The following is a 21,053-nucleotide window of genomic DNA, read 5'->3' on the forward strand; positions in this document are numbered from 1 at the left end:
GCTGCATCTGGATTTCCCACCTTGGTGGTTCCTGCAGCCTGCTCATGCTTCCTTGGCTTGTTTAATTATCTGGCCTGAGACAGGGGGCAACCACCAGGCAGAGTCTGCGGTCTTCCGTTCCCGATGGGACTCTTTTCCCAAGGGAGAGATCGAGTGTGGATTGCTGACGCAGTCATGTACCAGTTGACCCCTTTGGAGAGGGCAGTTCAATTAACACTTCAGGTCGGAAGAATAAACATTAGTACTTAATTTTTATTTTTGTGGCTTAAACACAACAGAATCTTATTTTATTCCATTCTGCCGACGCATCGTGTTACTAGCAGAACTTTTTTTCCCCAGCTACTGCAGGGTGTGCAATTCCACACACATGCATAATTGGAAAATTGGGTACGGATAAATGTGCTTCTAAATGATGTGGTTTTGCACCGTCCACTCTGTTAACCCCACACTGGCGCATAATTAACCCATGTGCTCATTTGACTGCTGGCTTTTGGAGATTGCCTGAGGCAGTTCATCCCATCTCAGAGCCGCGTCTGCCATGTGACATCCGGTCACATTCCTGTCACTGGGAAGCAGAGTGGCTCTGCTGGGCAAGAAGCTTTGCCTGGGGAACAGAGGATAAGGCAGGTGCCACGTCTGCCCAGCTTCCTGTAGTTCAGACAGGACTGTCCTGGGATTCAGAGCTGTTTTGTTGGGTGGCAGTGGGGGAATACACTAGGAGCTGAAGAGTTTTTATTATCATAAACTTATTTTATTCTGAGAATTATAAGTTACAAAAGCAACCATGAAGATAGCACAGAGTCCCTACATAACCCACATTTATGTCACTTTGTTGTTTTAACAAATCCAGAGAAACTTCATCTCTTATAAACATACCCAGCCGGAACACAATGCTTCATTTCTCCGAGTGGAATTGAGTTCAGTGGCAACCATATAGCCATTTCTGGGCACAGATGCCACCTAAAAAGAGGCGTGGTCACTCCTCTTGCCCCGATATCCTTCCATCCAAGGCAGCCACTAATTGTGTTCTGTCCTACAGATGGCCTGTTCTGAGAAGGCCATGTGGCTGAAGGCACACAGCTCCTGTCATTATTCAGTTCTTTTGGTCAATGAGTTGCTTTTCAGCCTGGAGGAAGGACACAGACATCTTCTCTAAGATGCTCTCTGGTAGACATCCGGGCTCTTTTCCCTCTGAGTCACTGTGCACAATGACGCCAGTGGGAAGCTTTATGGGAGACATGTTTGTGGTTTTGGGGGACCCGGACTGGCAAGGTCACCCAGGCACTCCACACAGAGACTTGGTGGATCTGTCGCTGTGGCCGACCTGTTTTTCAGGGAACGTGTGAGGGAGAGCTTCGGCCGCCACTCTGCGTGCATGGTGATTTTCTCTTTGTATACTTTACATGTGAATATGGTGCATTTAGACTACATATCCCCTGCTCCCTACTGTAGCACTTCAGGACTCACCTACAGCACCCTCTCAACCTCATTTCCTCCTCCTCTCCATCTCCCCTACTCCTTCTTCATAATCCTGAGTGGATCCAAGGGGTGCAGACAGCATGTGCCTGGATGTAAGGCACCATCACTGGAGCATGAGCAACCTACCCCACACTAGGGAAGAAAACAGACTCTCACATCCTCAGAGGTCAGAGCCAGGCACCACCTTTTTTCTTTTGTTTCTATGTTTGCTCTCTTCAAAATACAATATCAAGTGCAAAGAAATGTACAGAATAAAGAATTCCATGGATTCTTTAGACAGATCCAAGTCCCTTGGCAGCTATGTAAGCTGTATTTGCTTCATTCCAGTCTGCCCTTTGTTTCTCTGCTTTGTGTTAATTTCGAAAATGTGCTAGGGCAGGCATGCTGGTGAGGACACCTGTGCTTTGCTCTAAATCTTCCTCACAGCATTTGTAGTGCTCCATGACAGTGTCTGCAGTGCTCCATCACAGTGTCTGCAGTGCTCCATAACAGTGTCTGCAGTGCTCCATGACAGTGTCTGCAATGCTCCATGACAGTGTCTGCAGTGCTCCATGACAGTGTCTGCAGTGCTCCATCACAGTGTCTGCAGAGCTCCATCACAGTGTCTGCAGTGCTCCATGACAGTGTCTGCAGTGCTCCATCACAGTGTCTGCAGCGCTCCATCACAGTGTCTGCAGAGCTCCATCAAGTGTCTGCAGTGCTCCATCACAGTGTCTGCAGTGCTCCATGACAGTGTCTGCAGTGCTCCATGACAGTGTCTGCAGCGCTCCATCACAGTGTTGCGCTCCATCACAGTGTCTGCAGTGCTCCATGACAGTGTCTGCAGTGCTCCATGACAGTGTCTGCAGTGCTCCATGACAGTGTCTGCAGTGCTCCATCACAGTGTCTGCAGTGCTCCATCAAGTGTCTGCAGTGCTCCATGACAGTGTCTTCAGTGCTCCATGACAGTGTCTGCAGTGCTCCATGACAGTGTCTGCAGTGCTCCATGACAGTGTCTGCAGTGCTCCATCACAGTGTCTGCAGTGCTCCATCAAGTGTCTGCAGTGCTCCATGACAGTGTCTACAGTGCTCCATCACAGTGTCTGCAGTGCTCCATCACAGTGTCTGCAGTGCTCCATCACAGTGTCTGCAGTGTATTTAAGACCCAGTGTAAGCTGGTGTCTGTATGTGGTCAAACATGGCTTGCAAATGACCTGGCAGAGATAAAGAAAACTTAAAGAGATGCTCATGTCTCTCTATCTGGCTGCCAGACACAGTCGGCCCCATGACACAGGTTTCCCACCAGAATCTCATATTGAAAGAAAGAAAAGACTCCATCTGGCGTGGGGAACAGGGAGGCAGACTTATTTTTTGGAAAGAGATTCCACAAAACTCCAACAACTCATCAGGCTACCTTTCAGGACGGTGTAGATGTGCCTCCCCTGGTCCTCTGTTTAAGACTTGCTCTCAGTGTAAGACCTTAGAGATGGACTGAATGCTGTCCTTGAATCTTTTTGTCCCTCACCTTATGTGGCCATTTTGAATAAATCCCTTTCTGCCTTTTATAATTAACTTGACCATTTTAGTTGGGATAAGGACAGGTGGGATAAAGTGATCCCAATTTCGGTAACAAGTCTAATGGAATTCTTTATATAGTTTTATTGTAGTAGGTTTTCATTGTGCTTTTTTTCTTTTGTTTTAAGGCATCATATCTCACTGCCCCAGCATTCTACAAATAGGCCGAGCTGGCTGGTAAGCCTGGTATCTCCTGTTCTCCCTTCCCCAGTACTTGGATTATAAGTTTTTACCACCACGTTTTTTTTTTCACTATTATTATTTTTCATATGAATGCTGGAGATGAAACTCAGGTCACCATACATTTAAGGCAAGTTCTTTAAAACTGTCTGATACATCCCTCCAGCTCCAGAGCCATTAACACAAATGTATAAACCATACATGTGTAATGGATAATTAAGGTACAGTTTTCTTTCTGTTCTTTCCAACCCAGCCCACTGGTCTGTAGGCCTGTCCTAAGAAGAAGGCAACATAGTTTTGCTTTTAGAGGCTGAAATAAGCTGGTGTGTGCCCTAAAAGTTGGCTCTGATTTTTTCAGGACCATTTTGGCTGCCCCGTGTCTTTTACACATCCATATAAACCTTGGTGGCCATTGTGAGGATTTTCTAAAAAAAGAGAAACTGGACCTTGATGGGATGTCCTTGAAGCTGACAGTCACCTCAGCAGTGTTTAGCCGTTTGCCCAATCATGTGGTTTATGAACTTGGCTTATCCATTTGAGATCTTTTAATTTGTTTTAGTCCTTTTAAAATTTCTATTAGAGGAACTTCATCACAACGTCAGATGAGTCAAAGCCCATGTTTGGTTCATGACCTAATGAAAAATAATTTAGAATTTATCCAAGCACAAAAAATAATGAAGTATTTATTATTAGATTTGGATCTAGTTGTAGATTTTTATAACTGTCTTTTAATTTAACACACGAAGTTTATTTCCATCCCTTGATTGTCAGATTTGTTTTGACAAGAACTCCCTCAGCTGCCTTGTTTTGGTTCAAGTGGCCACTTCAGGGTTCTGTTGTCTTGAAAATCCCACAATGGTGACTTCCTCTTTCTGAGTGACTCTTGATTGTGCCAAACTGACAATAAAAACTTATAAGGACACCTTCTCTCCAATTTTTGGAGAATTTAGGAAATAAGAGGTTTGTGACTAAAAGAATATTTAGTTTAGGTGTGGAATTTACCATTGAAATATTTGGGTCTGGGCTCCTCTATACTGTTTTCATTGCTACTAAATTTAGGTAAAAGGTGTTTTAGAATACTTTGGTATTTATATAAACGTCATAAAGATAGCAAATCCTATATGTCTCATGCCCAGTTTCCTCTTCTATTAGTATGTAGCTAATAAACCAACATCGATTTGTTATTTTTAACTGTTCTTCCAGCTGGCTTGTCTTTATTGTCAGTTTGTACAGACGATAGTCACACGTGAAGACAAACCCTTGGTTGAAGAGTTAGTGTGATCACTGTGGGCTGTGGGCATGTCTGTGAGGCTTTTTTTCCTTCCTCCTTCCTTCCTTCCTTTCTTTCTTTCCTTCTCCCTTCCTTCCTTCCTTCCTTCTTTCTTTCTTTCTTCTTTCTTTCACAGATGAGGTGGGAAGGCCCTGTGTACTATGAGTGGAACCAACTCTTGGCAAATAGGCTTCACCTGGATAAGAAAGCAAGCTGAGCTGAGACAGGGAGCAAGTTAGACAGCAAATCAGTTCCTCCAGCTTCTTCTGCTCCAGGTTCCTGCCTTACGTTTCTGCCAACCTCCTTTCAGTACGGGATGATTACCTAGCAGCATAAACTAAAATACAATCTTCTCATTCCAAGTCACTTTCTAGGCACAATGTTTATCGCAGCAACAGAAAGCAAAGCACAAAAACCTCACACTTGATTCTGCTTAGCCTGTGGTTTGCTCCAGCCAACACTTCGCACAAAGGAAACGTTAGTCTGAGATAAAACGTACAGGGGGGAAATGTTTGGATATGTGCTTATGTTGTTTGGGGGAGTGGTCTCCACTAACTATTCAAACAACGAAGACTTCTGGATATTAAAGCAACTGTGGAGAAGTACACCGTGCATACCTGTTAAGCTGTCTGAGAGACACTCTTCCAACTGATGTCAGACGCCTCGGAAGAGCGCCGCTGCTCTTCGCCTGCTCCCTTGGATGTGCTCTGCCGGAGAATTCTAACCGGCAGCTCCGCATCTTCTCTGTATCCCTTTCTATTTTGGAGAGACGACGTAGTGTAAATATCACAGACTCAAGGATTCTTGATTGTGCCTTTTATTGTGACATTCGCTCTGGTATTGTTCAGAGATCTTAGGTGTGTATTTAGTCTCTTCCTCGTACATTTTGCCTATATATTTTCTAAACTCATAAGTAAAGATGAAAGCATGCTGCACCTTCAGTCGGTGGCCATGAAGGTTCTGGCTCCTAAGGCAAGCAAAATGCATCCTCTTTCCCTGCAGCCAATATGTCAGACGCCCTGTGTCAGATCCGGCTCTAAGGCCATGTTTCAGCATGGGGTACACATGACCTTTCCCTGCTTGAGACCATGTTCTGAGTCACCTGGCTTGCAGGGTCATGCAGAGAGAGGTACGGGGTCATTTTTAGGTTTTAGGGCCTGGAGTACCCCGCGGACTGTGTGGCGTTTTACAGAGACGCCTAAGACACGTCACAGCCGGTTAAACCACTCGCTCCCCTGAGACAATTTCTCCAGCATGGTTTTTGAAGGACATCTCAGAAATGTGACATGTTAACAGTCTTCCCTCAGCACAGAAAAGAACCTGACAGACATAGAACCTTCGGTGCTGACTGTATGTAGAGGCTCCAGATCCAAAGGTAAACAGCAGAATTTCAAAGGGGGGTTCAAAATGAGATTTCTGTGTATCTGAAACCCATATACAGTTTATACATTCTAAAGGTTTGAGAGGCAAAATAACCCAGAACCCCCAAACTAAGGACAGCTGGAAGAAATTAACCTAATTTTACATCAATGTGGGAAAAAAATCGTGTATCATAATTTTACCAAGTAATCTTTAAGTTAACCTTGGTTACATCAGAGGACTAAAAGAGAGAGAGAGAGAGAGAGAGGGGGGGGGGGGGAGAGAAATGGCATCATTTGCCCCAGAGCTCTTGTTGCTAGTGGTAAATTGAATACTGTAAATCTGACACCATTTAATGTGTCTTTTAGAACAGATCGCTGTTTAGTGCCATTAGGAATAACTAAAGATGCATACGTATACAACTTTGCAAAAGGTGAGAAAATAAAACCCATACTGAACACTTGAACAGGAGACAGTAATAAAGTCATTATTTAAAGTATACAAACACATGTGTTCTCCCCCTCCCTTTCTCCCTCTCTCCCTCCCGTATCCCTTCCCCCATCTCTGACACATAGGAAGTTTCCACACTCCAGCTCTGTTCCCTGAGGGGCATCAGAAACAACTCCCCTCAGGTACAATAAGAACACAAAAACCTGTCTTCTGTGTTCACTACTTTTTTTCCTATGGAAAGAAAATGGAATTTAAAGACTTTGGAGGTGTGCCCAAGGCAGTTATATTACCTAGGCTTGGAATGGCTTCAACAGCCCCTGTCACCAAACCTCCGTGCTTGCAACTGTAAAAGTTCAGATTTAAAAAACAAGAGCACATAGTGTTACTAAAATACAAAGCAGAACTCAGCAGAAAACAGCAACCCCCTCAGGGCTCATGAGCTCTGGAGACTTGGGCCACTTTCTCCCTCAAATGGAGGGAAAGAAACACAAACACCTCACAGGGAGTGGAGTCCACAGAGACCAGGGGTCAGCTTCTCATCCACACCCAGAACCAGAGGTGGATCTCAAGTCCTGCCTGGGCAGCAGGGGGTGGGGGTGAGGAGTGGGGGGTGGGGGTGAGGAGTGGGGGGTGGGGGGAGGCAGGTGACCCTTTGCAAAGTGAGTTCTGCCTGGTGTCCCGGGAGGGAGGGAATCCTGCCACAGGGACACCATCTTTAACTACAGGCAGTGAACTTACCCTTGCTTTCACCTCTCCCATCTTGAATACGCGCCCCACACAGTACTCCCTCTTAGCACTAGGTGGTCTCTGACTAGGTGAAAACCAAATGGAAGTCATTCTTTCTCTGCAGATGGCCACTGGCTTCCACAACCACATGAAGGGTTGTCTTGCTATTGCAAAAGAGGAAAGTGTTTGTCAGATTGGAGAAGGACATGCTGCAACATGTGTCCCCCATGCTTCCTGGTAAAAACAGGAAAAGGAAAAGGCAAACAGCGTAGTCTATGACACGCTCTTGCTGAACAGCTTTTAATCTGACATTATCCAGCCCAGTAATGGTGCCCAGGGAAACCAAGGAGAAAGGGTTAACTTTAGCCACAGGTTCTACATCAGACATCCCAATACGTAGCATGGTCGGAGTGAGATCTGAATGTCATAATTTTTCTTATCTACTCACCTTGCTTCAGAATCATCCAAAAGGAGACCCTGGGGTATGCCGGGTAGTCCTAGGAAGGTCTGGCTGAGGAAGAAAAGTCCATCGTGAACAGTGAGGAAGATCCGCTCCACAGACTAGAGATCAGATAAGGGAGGCTGGGTAAGCACCTCTGTGTGCTTCCTGACTGGACGCAACTCAACCAGCTGCCTCACACTTTCACGGTCCTGCCTTCTTCGAGGTGTATTTACCCTCAAACTGTTGGAATAAAGCCCTTCTTAAAAGAGATGCTTTCCTGAAGATTCTGTCCTAGCACTGAGAAGAGATGCTGGTGTACACGGGTTTGACAGCAAACTGCACTGAGAACGAAGCCTGTGAAGACAGAACAGGTCGACAGAAAGAGGAGACAATGTCCTATTACCTCTGAATTCAGTCTGGACTAAAGTCAACTCTCAGATCTTTCCAGAAACAGGAGCCACATAACTTGGGTTTGCTCAAGCTAGCTTGAGTTGCATTTCTTTTCCCTTAGATGTAGAAAATGCTGAATAAAATAGATGTCATAGTCAAAAAAAAAAAAAAAAAAAAAAAAACGGGGCCCGATTTAGCTGTGGATTTGTGGGAATCTTTTATTTAGAAAATTTAGTAGGGAAGAAAAGACACGTGAGTGTTCCTTTTTTTAACATTTTAATTGTGAAGCCTTTGAAATAAGTGCTAAAAGCTTAGAACATGACAGGGCAAATGGTCCCTATACTCACTATACAGCCTTTAGCAGGGTCACGCTGGCCTCGGGGCTCTGGGCTGAAATGTGTGCAAGGTACAAAGAGCAAGGCGTCTGTGTTCTCACCTCCATCTCCCAGGCGCAAAGTTAATTTTCTTCTACTCCCCCACTCCCTGTACTAGCAGATGTCAGTTTCCGCTCTCAGAAATACTAGAATACGTATCTCCGTTGTACATTTTATCACAAATGACAAAGCTTGTCATATTCTGTTGCTGTGGCAAAATACCCAATGAAAGCAACTTCAAAAGAGGAACTTTGGTCTGGCTCACGAGTCCAGAGGGGTCAGTCTGGGGTCATGGGGGTCTCTTGCCTTGGAACCCGCTGAGGGAAGCGCCCTCAGCCCACAGGAGCTCCTGGAAACACACCTCTTAGAACCCACTCTGCAGCCAAACCCCATCCCAGTCACCTGCCAACACAACCTCAGACTCTGAGGCCATCGATGAATGGATCTTTTGAAGGAGTTGGAATCCTCTTCATCCAACTGCTGCCTGGAGAGTACATCAGAGCCTTGGGGGACCAAGCCTTCAGCTCACAAGTCTTTAGGGTACAGTTTAAGTCCTGCTATAACAGACGGAACCACAACACACTGATTCTGTCTTGGCTCTTTCCAAGCAATATGGATAAAGTTCATGTCTATCCATCCACACAGAACCGCCCCCATTTTCTCAATAGCACGAGAAAACTACCGCAATGTTTCCAGCTCAGACTGTGTCAACATGTCGCTATTCACTGTTGACCTTCTGCTTGGGGTCTGTCCCATATAGGCAGGTCTGTTTAGCAGGCGCTCATGGGGGTGAAACCACCGAGTCAAAGGTTTGACACATTGTAAACGTGTTACATTTTACAAAATGTCTAATACAGAGCTCAGGTCTGTTTACACCCCCAGTAGACTTTTAGAAAACAACCCACTCTAGAGTCTGGCGGTGTGGACCAGCCTTTGCTGAGCCATTGCTGAGAAGGGATCATTGTCAGTGAGCACTCGATGCGGAGTCTCGATCTGCTGACTGAGAACTGAGGTAATGTCATGTTCCGACTTCCCTGAGGAAATTCATGTCCACCTCTCTCTTAGCAGTTATTTCAAATCAAGACTTTGGTTTGTAATGGTGTGTGGGGGTGGGGGGTGGGGGGGTGTGTGTGTGTCCATGTCTGTGCATGTATCCAAGTAGGCATGTCTGTGCATACATGCAAGTTTGCATCCTGTGCATGCATGCAAGTGTGCATGTATGTATGCATGCATGTGTGTGCTACGAGTTTATGTCAGTCTCTGTGTGTGTGGGTGGGTAGGTGTGTGTGTGTGTGTATGTCTGTGGACCAGTTAACCTGGGTGACAGAGCAAGATCACCCCCTCTACATCTGTCATTCTGTTTCTTAATTTTCTCTAGGAATTTTACAATTCGGAATTTTTACATTTTATTTTTGTTTGGGTTTTTGTACAGCTATTTTGGAAGTTTATGTTTCCTTTCGGAAGGTATTTCAGGCTTAATTCTGGCTCTCAAAATTCCTACATTGCTGCCCTAATGCCTGCTGCTCTCTGATGAGAATTTTTCTAAGACTTGACTATTGATTGAATCAACCTGAGGTGGGTCCTAACCCAGAAGGCCTATGAGGATGAGAGGCTTGGACAGGTCACAGATCCGCACACAGGACCTGGGCAGGAGGGGGAAGGCCGTATTCTCGAGCCAGTGTGAACAGCCTGAGTTGTCATTCTTCACAGACACACCAAAGTCAGGCCTGCTGATGGGTGGACTTGGGAACTTAGCCTCTGGACCGGAGATGGAGTTTCAGTTGACAAAAGTGTCCCATTGTCCTCTGTATGAGCCTTCCTCAATGGCAGCTGTTTTCAGGCAGTTCTGCACTGGAGAAAGAACTAGGGCAGATGATCCCACCCATGGGTGGGTTGTCTCTTTCTCCCTGTCTGCCTCTGCCTGTGCTCCAAGGAGCTGTGAGCACGGTGAGGAGCGAAGTTGCTCCTATGGCAACCACGAGTCTTCTCCAAGAGAAAATACTGAGCAGGTATATCTGGGTAGAGGTACTCTGCATCCTTACTCCAGCATCACAGCACACAGCCACCCCAGTGACCACCATCCCCGGCATTACAGAGAACACAGCTCTAGGTACAGGCATCTGCTTCCACCAGGACACACACCAGTTTCCCCAGACATAGGAACATAGCACCTTTCCCAGGTTTTGCCCTGAGCTCTGAACCCTCAGAAACTGCCGTCTTTCCTGGCTACTGGTTGCAGTCCCCAAGGAGAAAGATGGAGCCTGTGGGACTCTGGTCCACTCCCTTTAGCCTGTCTCTGGATATTTATTCTTTTATCCTGATGGCAAACTCATCTTGTAGCTTTTAAGTAGGAGAGAACGCCCCTCTTCATTGTGAGCTGATATTGAAAGTGTTAGATAAAACAGCCAATTTGTCCCTTTCCCCACTGAATTCAGATCTGACTGAACAAAGAGTCACCACTGGAGTATCTGGTCATACATCAAAGAGCTAGCTTTAATAGGCCTTTGAAGTGCCCGTATAAACATGTGGGAATAGATTTCCAAGGCAGCCAGACTGCTCGTGCCGAGAAGCCTTTGTGACAATGAGCACTGTTTAAATTTTAAATTGGCTCTTAAGCTTTCTCCACATCTGCCTTCATTTCCTCTTACACAACTGGTCTGTAAGCATAGCTGGTCAGCGCTCTTCAAAGCATAGCTGTTGTGGTTGGCGCTCAGCTGTGTTGGAATAAAGACATGAGCATGCCTGAGATGGTGACATCCTCTCTGCGTGTGAAGATGCAGACACAAACCTCGAACATCCTCCAAGGACCTTCCTCACTGTCAGATGGATGGCTCTGCAGTCAGGATGCTATGTGCTGAGACCATTTCTCATGTGCTCCTGCTGGCAGACTAAAGGGAAGCCATGAGGTGTAAGTAGAACTTTACTTTCTCTAGTCCACCATTTCTCCTCCAGCAAGTGGCATGGTGTCTGGTATACAGGGAGCTGCAGCAAATGTTTGTTTAATCCAAACGAATCTTCTAATAACAGTGCAGGCACGCAGAGACCCATGGTTCCAGACGAATATGCAGCAGAGGATGGCTTTGTCTGGCATCAGTGGGAGGAGAGGCCTTTGGTCCAGTGAAGGCCTGTTTTCCCAGTGTAGGGGAATGCCAATGTGCTGAGGTGGGAGTGGGTGGATGGGAGAGAAAGCACCTTCATGGAAGCAAGGGGAGGAGGAGGGGGATGAAAGGGGGATAGGAGGGGGAAGGGGAAAACATTCGAAATGTAAATACATAGAATATCCAATAAGAATGACTTTAAAAAAAAAAAAAACAGTGCAAAAAGTATATGAGCCCAAGCTTCAACATTAAAACAGCAAGAGGAAAAAAATTATCCAATTTCCCAATAAATAACACCAGCACGGGGAGCAGCTACACCATGGAGGTGATGATGCATGGTCAGGAAAGGGTTGCTTCTGTGTGTGAGAAGAGCAAGGGCAGATGGGACACAGACAGGCTGTGGCTCAGTTTCTCACTGAGCCTGTTGTGAGCCCTGGATGGATGTGAGCTCACACGGCTGCAGTGTGGCCCCAAACCATTTGTACAGGCAGATGTATAGTGCTTGGTGCATTCTGTAAAAGTCATTGGGAGAACAAGCACTCACAGCTTAAAACAGTAGCAAATCCATACGGCTTAGACAGAGTCAGTGGGACCCAGGAACTGGACTGTACTTGCAAAGAAAGAAAGAATGAAAGGAGAAAAAGAGGGGCAAGGGGAGGGCAAAACCAAACAAGCCCAAATCTGCCATTTATGTCAAGGAAGACAACACAGGTCTTTATGAAGGACATGGACAGTCGTTTTTTAAAGAGTCATTAGGCTCTCATAGGCTGGGAAGAAGCAGACAAACATGGAACCCAGTTAGCATATTTAACACACAAATCACATGCAGAAAGGAAAAGGTCAGATGTCAAGGTCAAGAGTGAACCACAGGCTGACAGTAGGAAAGCTCCAGGAAGGGGTATTCAGACACCAGACAGGGTCTGGTGCACATGTCTTGGAACTCCTGGAGAAAGAGGACTTCGCAGCAGCAGTGTGCTGTTTTTATTGGCTGAGGGCTCCCCAAAGCCATCGAAAGCCAAAAGCCACAGATCTCAGAACCTTCACAAAGCCAAGAGCATTAAATAAACAATTGCACACTCGGGTACATAGCAGCCAGTCTTCCTCAAACTGAAGGCAAAGGGAATTTTAAACATTATCAAAATTCGCCAGAGGAAAGAGCCCTGGTGCCTTCAAAGGAGCAGTGTTAACTGAAATTGACAAGTCTCTTCTCAGTGGAAGAGATACCTACCAGAAGATAGGGAGATTAAAAACACGTTAGGGGGCAAAAAGAGAACAGCTGCCGAGGTAGAATTCTGTCCGGCACAGCGAGTCGGCAGCAGTGCGAGGGAATAGATGACTTTTCAGGCAGACACAGACTGAGACTCCAACAGCATCAGCCAGCCCGGGAGACAATGCTGAGGTCCCTCACAGACCTGGGCCCTGGGGGAACGCACAGCTGAGAGGACATGGAGAGAGCAGGAAAGCAGCGGAGACGAGGCCAGACCTAGTTGAACCCCAATGTACAGTGCTATAGATACTTGTATTTGAATGATGCCAGTCTGGAAAGTCTCCCAGAGAGAGAAAATCCAACACTAGGATATCACTCAGAGAACTCACGTGACATTTCAGGTGCTGGACTCGGTCTCCAAGACAACAGAAAGGAAGGTCAACAAGAAGAAGAATAATAGCGACACAGACAGGAGCCTTGCTGGGCCAACCTGACAGCAGTTCCCACGCTGTACATGTTTTGGACCCAACCAAATACCCAAATCCATCCCCAGGCAGATAACTGGAGTCCTTCTGTTCTCTGGCCTCAAATTCTCCATGAACCTGACTCTGGTCAGCAGATCCCCCAGGCTCCTCAGGACCCTTCTATGCTACCACAGGAAGTGCTTCTGGTGGAGTCTGGGCCATTCCATTCCTCTTCCTCCTGGGTTCCTCCTCTCTGTGTTCACTCTCTGACTCATCTACCTCGGAGCCCCAGGCCCCACCTCTCCACTCTGGAGTGATGGACATTTTCCTCCATGTCAAGGAGATCATCTGGTAACAGGAAATAGTTGTTCTCTCACCCTCTTTGGGGGCAAAGACCTACTGAGTTCCTCTGTTGATCTCTCCCATGATGCTACACAGATCACCTAAGTTTAATAACCTAAAGTGTTGGAGCACTAATCAGGCATCGCCAGACATCTAATGGGGAAAGCAAGTTGGTAATCCAGGAAGAAGGGCTGCCATGGAAACAGCCTCTGCATGTCAGGATGTGGATGAAGCTATTGTCATCACACAAGAGAGGAGACAGAGTGAGGAGGGCAATGGCCATGAGGTAGAATGCTTTCTGTACACTAGGTGGACAGACAAACACCCCACTGGACGTAAGCATGAGCCCTTAAAAACCCTCACATAGGTGAGGACCTGGTTTACCATAGGGAGCAAGAGAGAGCAGAGATTAGGAAGAATAATGATAGCAGAGCAATCATGTGTCCATTTGGAATCGGGGAGAGTGGCTTCCACGTCTAAGTGTTGGCTACTTTTCTCACTGCAGTGACAATGTGCTTGGCAGATGCTACTGAAGTGCTTTGCATTTTGAAGTCTCAGTCTATCATGGTGAAAACAGCATGGTGGGGGGTGCATGAGGAGGCTGGTCATGCTGTTTCTACAGTCAGGCAGCAGAGAGGGGTGTTGTTGAATGTTCTTCCCACACCCAAGATAGGTCTTCCCTCCTTAGTTTAAACTCTCTGGAAATCCCCAACACACCAGGGATGTGTTGCCAGAGAAAACTTAAGTCTGGTGAAGTCAGTGATGGATATTTATCTAGCACACACTGGGCATCAGGGGCAGGACTGCTCATGGTACAGAGAGTCCTCATGAACTCAGTCAGACCAGGAAAACAATTTTCTTAAAATCCAGTATGTTTGAAAGTCCTAATCGTGATGAAAGCATGTCCAAATTTGATGACACTGAAATTAAGTACTCCATTGCCTCAAAAGACACAATTAAATCAGAAAAGCCACTAGATAGAAACAGACATTTATAATTCATTTGACCTCTGAAGGGCTCCTCCCTAGAATGCTTAAAGAATACCCTCAAATCAATAATTAAACAGACACCCAACAGGCAAAAGGCTGGAAGAGACCCTTAAAAGAAACAAGGGAAGTGGCTCAGGAAAATATTTCTGCCTTCAGGAAATAAAAGACAGGCCACCCTGAACTTCTCCCAGCACTCAAGCAAAGCCCTGGGAAAAGGACCTGGCCCAGGAAGCTATTATGGTATTGTTGTTTCCTTCTGCATCCGTTTTTATTATTATACACAAACTAAAGACAAAGAGTCTCTCTCTCTCTCTCTCTGTCTCTCTCTGTCTCTCTCTCTCTCTCTCTCTCTCTCTCTCTCTCTCTCTCACACACACACACACACACACACATGAGAAAGAAGCTAAATATGAAGAATACCAAACATGCATAGCATCTCAGTTTAAAAAGCAGAACTCAGCACTCACAGCTGCACGTGCAAGAAATGACCCTACAAAGCAAAGAGGAAAAGCCATTAGGATAAAAGTTGCAAGATCCAACTTATAACTAATAACTCTTAGATAGGGAGGAAGGGGTACAGGAAGTGCGAGAGGACCAATGGGACACAGGCTCCATTTCATCATCTGAAGGGAGAGCTCCTTTTGTGACCCATCACTGAGGTGTCTGTAATTAAACTGGGGGGGATTTCTTTCTTTTCTGTCTGTGTTCTCTCCATAATGGCAACAATGTTACAGAAGTATGTGTTTTTCTCCAGGATGGCAACAAAGTTACAGAAGTTTGTGTTCTCTTCAGACTGACAACAATGTTACAGAAGTCTGTGTTATCTCCAGAATGGCAACAATGTTACAGAAGTCAAAGGAGAGGAAAAATAACTCCAGATTTATGTTGCCCACAGATGCTTTCCGCAAACAGTGCCCCTAAAACAAAGTCATAAATGAAGGAGAGCACAAGAGGCATCAGAGACTTCAAAAGATGGTAGAGCACAGTACGTGCTCAGAATGGCTCCCCCTGGGCTCCTAGGACATGGTTAGGGTGCAGAAAGTCTGAACATGTCAACAGAGAATGTAGTTAAGGCTCTTTATGATACAAGATAGATAGACAATAATGGATGGGTGGATGGATAAATGGATGGATGGATGGATTGATGGATGGATGATATACAGATAGATTCTAGGTAGATAGATGAATAGGTAGGTAGATGATAGGTAGCTAGATGGTAGATGATAGATTAGGTAGATAAAGTTTAAGTTGTAAGCTCTTAAGATTTGTATGTGTGTGTGCACACATGATTGTGTACGTGTGTATGTGTATGAGAGAGAGAGAGGGTGAGAGAGAGAGAGAGAGAGAGAGAGAGAGAGAGAGAGAGAGAGAGAGAGAGAGAGAGCATGTATACACAAATGAGTAAGAGTGGCCAGAGGCATCAGATCTCCCTAGAGCTCGAACTACAGGAGACTGTACATCTCCTGACCTGGGTGCTGGGAATTAAACTTGTATTTTCTCTTTGAAACAAGGTTTCACTCTGTCTCCCAGGTTACCTTGGTCTCCTGGCAATCCTCCTTTGGATGAAAGTTGCAAACCTTTGCCATCTTAGCAGTGAGATACCCTGACTTAATTCTATGTTGTGTACTCTGTATCTTCATGCTGGTTTTAAAATACCTTTTAATCTACACGAGCACAATGCCAGGCATCTGGTAAGTGTTGTATAAATGCTATTTTCCTCTTTCCCTTTAGCACAGGAAGCTGGTCCTATTATTTGGGTTGGAACCGTGAGTTTGATCCAATCCTCTCATAAACCACGAAAGAAAAGAAGATCACATTCCTTTGTTTTTTCATTGTACAACTTTGACTTTATGGAATTCAATAGCGGCTGGTTTTCCAGCGGAGATACAGCAGCGGTGTGCATGACTATTACCATCCAGTGTGTATTGAGCACTCACCCAGGGAAGGACGAGGCCCTAGACACCATGTGAGAGATATTTAAAAGACAGGCAGCTATGGCAACCTGCAGACAAGAATTATCGATAGAAACAACTTGGCTTTCTTTGGGAGATACTTAATTGCATCTGGACATATTTACTTACATATTTTATTTGTGACACTCTTATTTAAAAACAAAAGACATATGAAAGTATAACAAGCTAGAAGGAAAAAAAAAGAATTAAAACATTACTTGTTGGTTCTGATGGGGGAAACACAGGAGGGCAGAACTCTCCCTCCCCTCATCTGGTTCCAGAAACTATCATGTTTGCGAACTCCCACATCCAAAAGCTGGTTTTAAAGTCTGCTGCCCACTGACACCCTCCACCTGGACCTCATACAGGAAGAGATCACATCCTGGGAGCCTCCTCCTGAAGCTCCCACAGTCCTCTTCTGGTGATCACTGGCCTCATTAGCCTCACCTTGAAGGGCATCTTTGACATTTCTCATCTCTACCCACATCCTGTGAGTCAGCTTGCACGTGTGGGATGCCATCTCAGCCTCTCCACACACCTGTCCCACGTTCCGTGTCCCTCTGACTCAGCCTTTCTCCCTATTGCTACTGAGAGCTCTGCTCAGCACCTGCTGTGTGAAAGGCTGAACCGTCACCCCCGATGTCATCCCATCATGACAGACCTCAAGAATGTGATGGTTCTCAGTACCTCACAGCCAATGCCAATATTCCTAAACAAGACATCACCCACCTCCTGACAGGTCCCAGATATCAGAAATTCTTTTGGGTTCCCTTCTGTCTTTTGACTTCAATGTCTCTTTATCTTTACTTAAAGACACAATAGACCTGAAATATATCTTTCATTTTGCAATCTGTGTATTTTTCACACCTTGCCTTACAAGTGCTCACAACTCATCCTCAGGTTCCCTCTCTCCCAGCAGACATAGCTCCAAGTCCCGCTGTCATGGTCAAGCCCAGGACTGTCTCCATTCACACAGAGTATCTCCAGGACCCTGTGTTTGCTCATTAGTCAGAAAGTCAGCAAGCACATATGGACTGTCTCTACTCACTAGGCTCCAAGGACACAATGTGAATACAACATAAAAAGCCCTGACCATGCCAGGTCTTCCTTGCTAGTGGTGGGAGCAGAAAAAACAAGCAGATACACAGGCTGCATGGGGGAGCTGCTGCTCAGAATGAGAACCCAGGATGGGCAGGCCATGCTCCTTGCTGTGGTGGTGCACACTGAGTGCCTTTAGCTCAGTCTACTGCTTGCATAGCTCAGCAAGGACCTCGTCTTTTGAGTCCTCAAGAAGGCCGGTGTAGACTCCAGGACAATCAGCTCTGCATTGATAGGGCTCTCCAGGGACTTGACATGTGGCACACTGAAGGGCTTGTTCTGATTTCCGGGAGAGGTGATTTCTCCATCAGCTCCTGATTCCTTCCCAGACATGTCAAGAGTCGGAGAGTCTCCATAGAGGAAATAATATTTTCCCTCACTAGGGCCAGCAGCAGGTTGACTGTGTCACACCACCAAAGGGTCATCCATCTTCTGGCTGTTCAAGCTGGACCTCAGACTTCCTCATCAGGACAGCCACATCTTTTGTATCCAGTTCAGTTAGCAATCCCATGAGGCCTTTCTTCTTATCAGCCACAGCTGCTGGTCCTTCTGCTCCTCTGGCAGATCCTCCTGGGTCCAGCTCTGGGAGCAGGGTTTCCCCAGTGGCAGAATCTTACAATGTTTGTTCAACTTTATCTTCAGGAGCCTTGCAGGCTCCACTGGTGTTCGTACATCCTCTCTGGTGATGTCAGTACAACACGGCTCCACAGAGGCCCAGAACATGTTGGGAGCATCATTCTTGGGGGTACCCAAGGCATCTCAATTGGGCCATGAGTGAATTCATGTTCTTGAGTCTTGGATTGAATGATTTTTTTGGATTTGGGTCATCCTGAACTCCGGCCTATGTCTTGTCTTCCCTTCCAGTTTTGGGCTTCCCATATCTGGAGGCGGGGGATGGTCCAAGCTCAAGATGATAAAGATTTGGGTTTCAGCTTCCAGCACATGCAGTCGCCTGCTTGCATGAGACAGCAGAGTGTCAGGTCCAGCTGCAGGGTGTCTAGCTCCTCATGTGAATGCCTCCTCGGAGTGAGCACTAGTGGGTACCGGGGTCAGACCTTCAGGTGTTCTACTGACGTGAACTCATGAAAATGCAACGGGCAGTCCTTGAACTCATGTATGGCTCAGACGATGGGACTTGCCCTGCAGGGTTCTGAAGTTTAAGAGGAGATGCTTGTCAAGTGCTTAGTTCAGTGCTTAGCACAGAGTGGGCATGAGATTAGTTTTATTACTAAAAACAACACAGAATTCCAGACTAGTGCGTTTTCCCCCAAATTAAAATTTTCCTTTGTCTTCTGACTTGATAGTTTCTAATGAATAGTCCTTTGTTTTCCCCTCCCTTCATACCAGGTTTTCCTTTGAATTCTTTCAAGATTTTTCTATGTTGCTTTAAATGTTTATTTTTATAATTTGTATTTATGTATATAGTAGTTTTTATCATGGTTGAGGGTCTCTGGTCTTTATGGGTGTATGGATTTGTGTCTTTAACTATTTTTAAAGAGTTACAAGTCCTAACCCTTCAGGGATTTCTTATGCCACCTTCTCCATTCTTGCTTCTAGCATTCGGTTTATTTCTGTTTGAAACCTTGCTGACCTTACTGCATAGCTCTGTAGTTTGCTGTGTTCTGAGTTTATATTTTTTGAGTTTAAACCTAGATGATCCATTTGACCCAGTTTCACATTTCACTCATGTGCTGTGGACACCAGTTCACCAGGTAGTCTGAGGGAGGAGTTTTCTGTCTCTCCCACACGACAGTGTGTAACACCCCCATTGAAATCCCCTACGCATGCTGAACATTCTCTCTTCCCCAACAAAACCTTTGACACATCCATCATGCCCATGTTAGGTCTCCACCACACTATTATGTTAGCTGTTCCTCATGGCTATGACCAAATATCTTGTAGAAGCTCCTTAGGGGAAGATGGTTTATTGTGGTCCTCAGATTGACGGTACAGACCGTTGTGTGGCTACAGGAGCATGAAGCAGCTCTTCACTGTGTTGTGTGTGTGTGTGTGTGTGTGTGTGTGTGTGTGTGTGTGAGAGAGAGAGAGAGAGAGAGAGAGAGAGAGAGAGAGAGAGAGAGAGAGAGTTGTCAGGAAGCAGAGATGAGAGCTGGTACTTAGCTCTTTCTCCCAACTTTGCCTTTCTATTTAACAGGCAACCATGGCTCATGGGATAGATCAGAGTGCATTTAGAGTAGATCTTCCTCTCAGTTAGACCTTGCTAGAAACGTTCTCAGAGACACACAGAGGTGCGTCTTCCGGGTAATTCTAAGTGCTGACCAGTTGACCATGGAACTGCCTGTTGCAGATGCTTCCGGCATGAGGCATGAGTCATTCCTGAGCCCACATCAGTCAGGTGTTGCTCTAGATACCGTGTAAGCTTGAGGTCACACTGGACTGTGTTTGCCCATGGCTGTCATGGGCAGAGCAGCAAGGACTGATGCAAACAACCTCGTATCTGCTTGCACCCACCCTCTCTCAGGCTTCGCCATAGGGAACCTCCCGCGGGTTCCACAGATGCACTCACATCTGTCTCCCTTGGCTTTGCCCTTCTGACCCTTGGGCTCTGACTCCTCCTCTGCAGGCTTCAGTAGGATGCGAGATGCTGGGCTTCTCCTGTTGATGGGCTCTTGAATAAACCTCCCAGCTTTCCACACCCTGAAGGAAAGCTGCGGTGTTAGACATATGACAAGATATGTTTCTGGCTCCCAACCAGAGCTGGCGAAAGACATAAGGAATCCTTAGGTGAGAGAAGACCCCAAAGCCAATCATTGCTCATTATGTATGTACTGGGCCCTCCTCCCAGGTGAAGCCATCACCCTATTCTCTTTACTCTGGGCTGGATAATGCTTTTCCTTTGCAAGTCCTCCAGGCTGCCTGTCATGGTGTCCTGTTCACCTTGCTCTCTTTTCAAGTGTCATTTGTGTGGAGAGGCGTTCGTTTCTTAAATAGAATCTCCATGACCTAATACACAGTCCTAGGTGGTGGATTCCTCCCACACTGATACACACCCACCGCGCTCCTAGAACTTGAGCATGAGTATGTGTTTGTGACAGTCACCTCTGGGAAGTGGGAGGTACGTGGAAGGAGGACAAAATTAGTCCACTTCCCTGCTATGCCTCCAGTACCTAGCTCTGCTCAGGCATGGGATACATGAAGAAATCCTTTTAAACATGCACAAAATGCTTTAAATCTGTTTTCCAAAGCAGCCTACAGGAGCCACTCAGGCTGGGGCTACAGCAAGGGATATCTGGCTTTCCACTTTTATAAACCCACATTGACCATGTCTACAGAGGCTTCGGGTCACTCTCCGGTTCACCTCGGCTCTAGTGTGCAGTTGAAGCCAGCTATTTATCTGGTTTGGGTTCTATAGGGCTGTGAAGTCATGACCACTCCACCCTGTAATAAGGCATGGTGACAGTCCCAGACAACGTCTGAACTCAGTCATCATGGCATATGTGATCCATGGTGACTGAGTTCAGGGAGACATGAAGCCATCCTACAGATCCCACTGTCTGGGGATTAACATCTGACTTTCTTCCTTCACTTTGACAGAGCCATTAACAGACTTTCAACCCTGTTCCAAACCTGCATCCATCGGAAAGCTGCTAGAAACTATTCAGCTGCAGTGGTGGTTAACTTTGGTTGTTAACGTGAATGAAGCTGGGTTCCATTGATA

This window comes from Micromys minutus, assembly GCF_963924665.1.
Source record: "Micromys minutus genome assembly, chromosome: 11".
Classification (NCBI taxonomy): domain Eukaryota; kingdom Metazoa; phylum Chordata; class Mammalia; order Rodentia; family Muridae; genus Micromys; species Micromys minutus.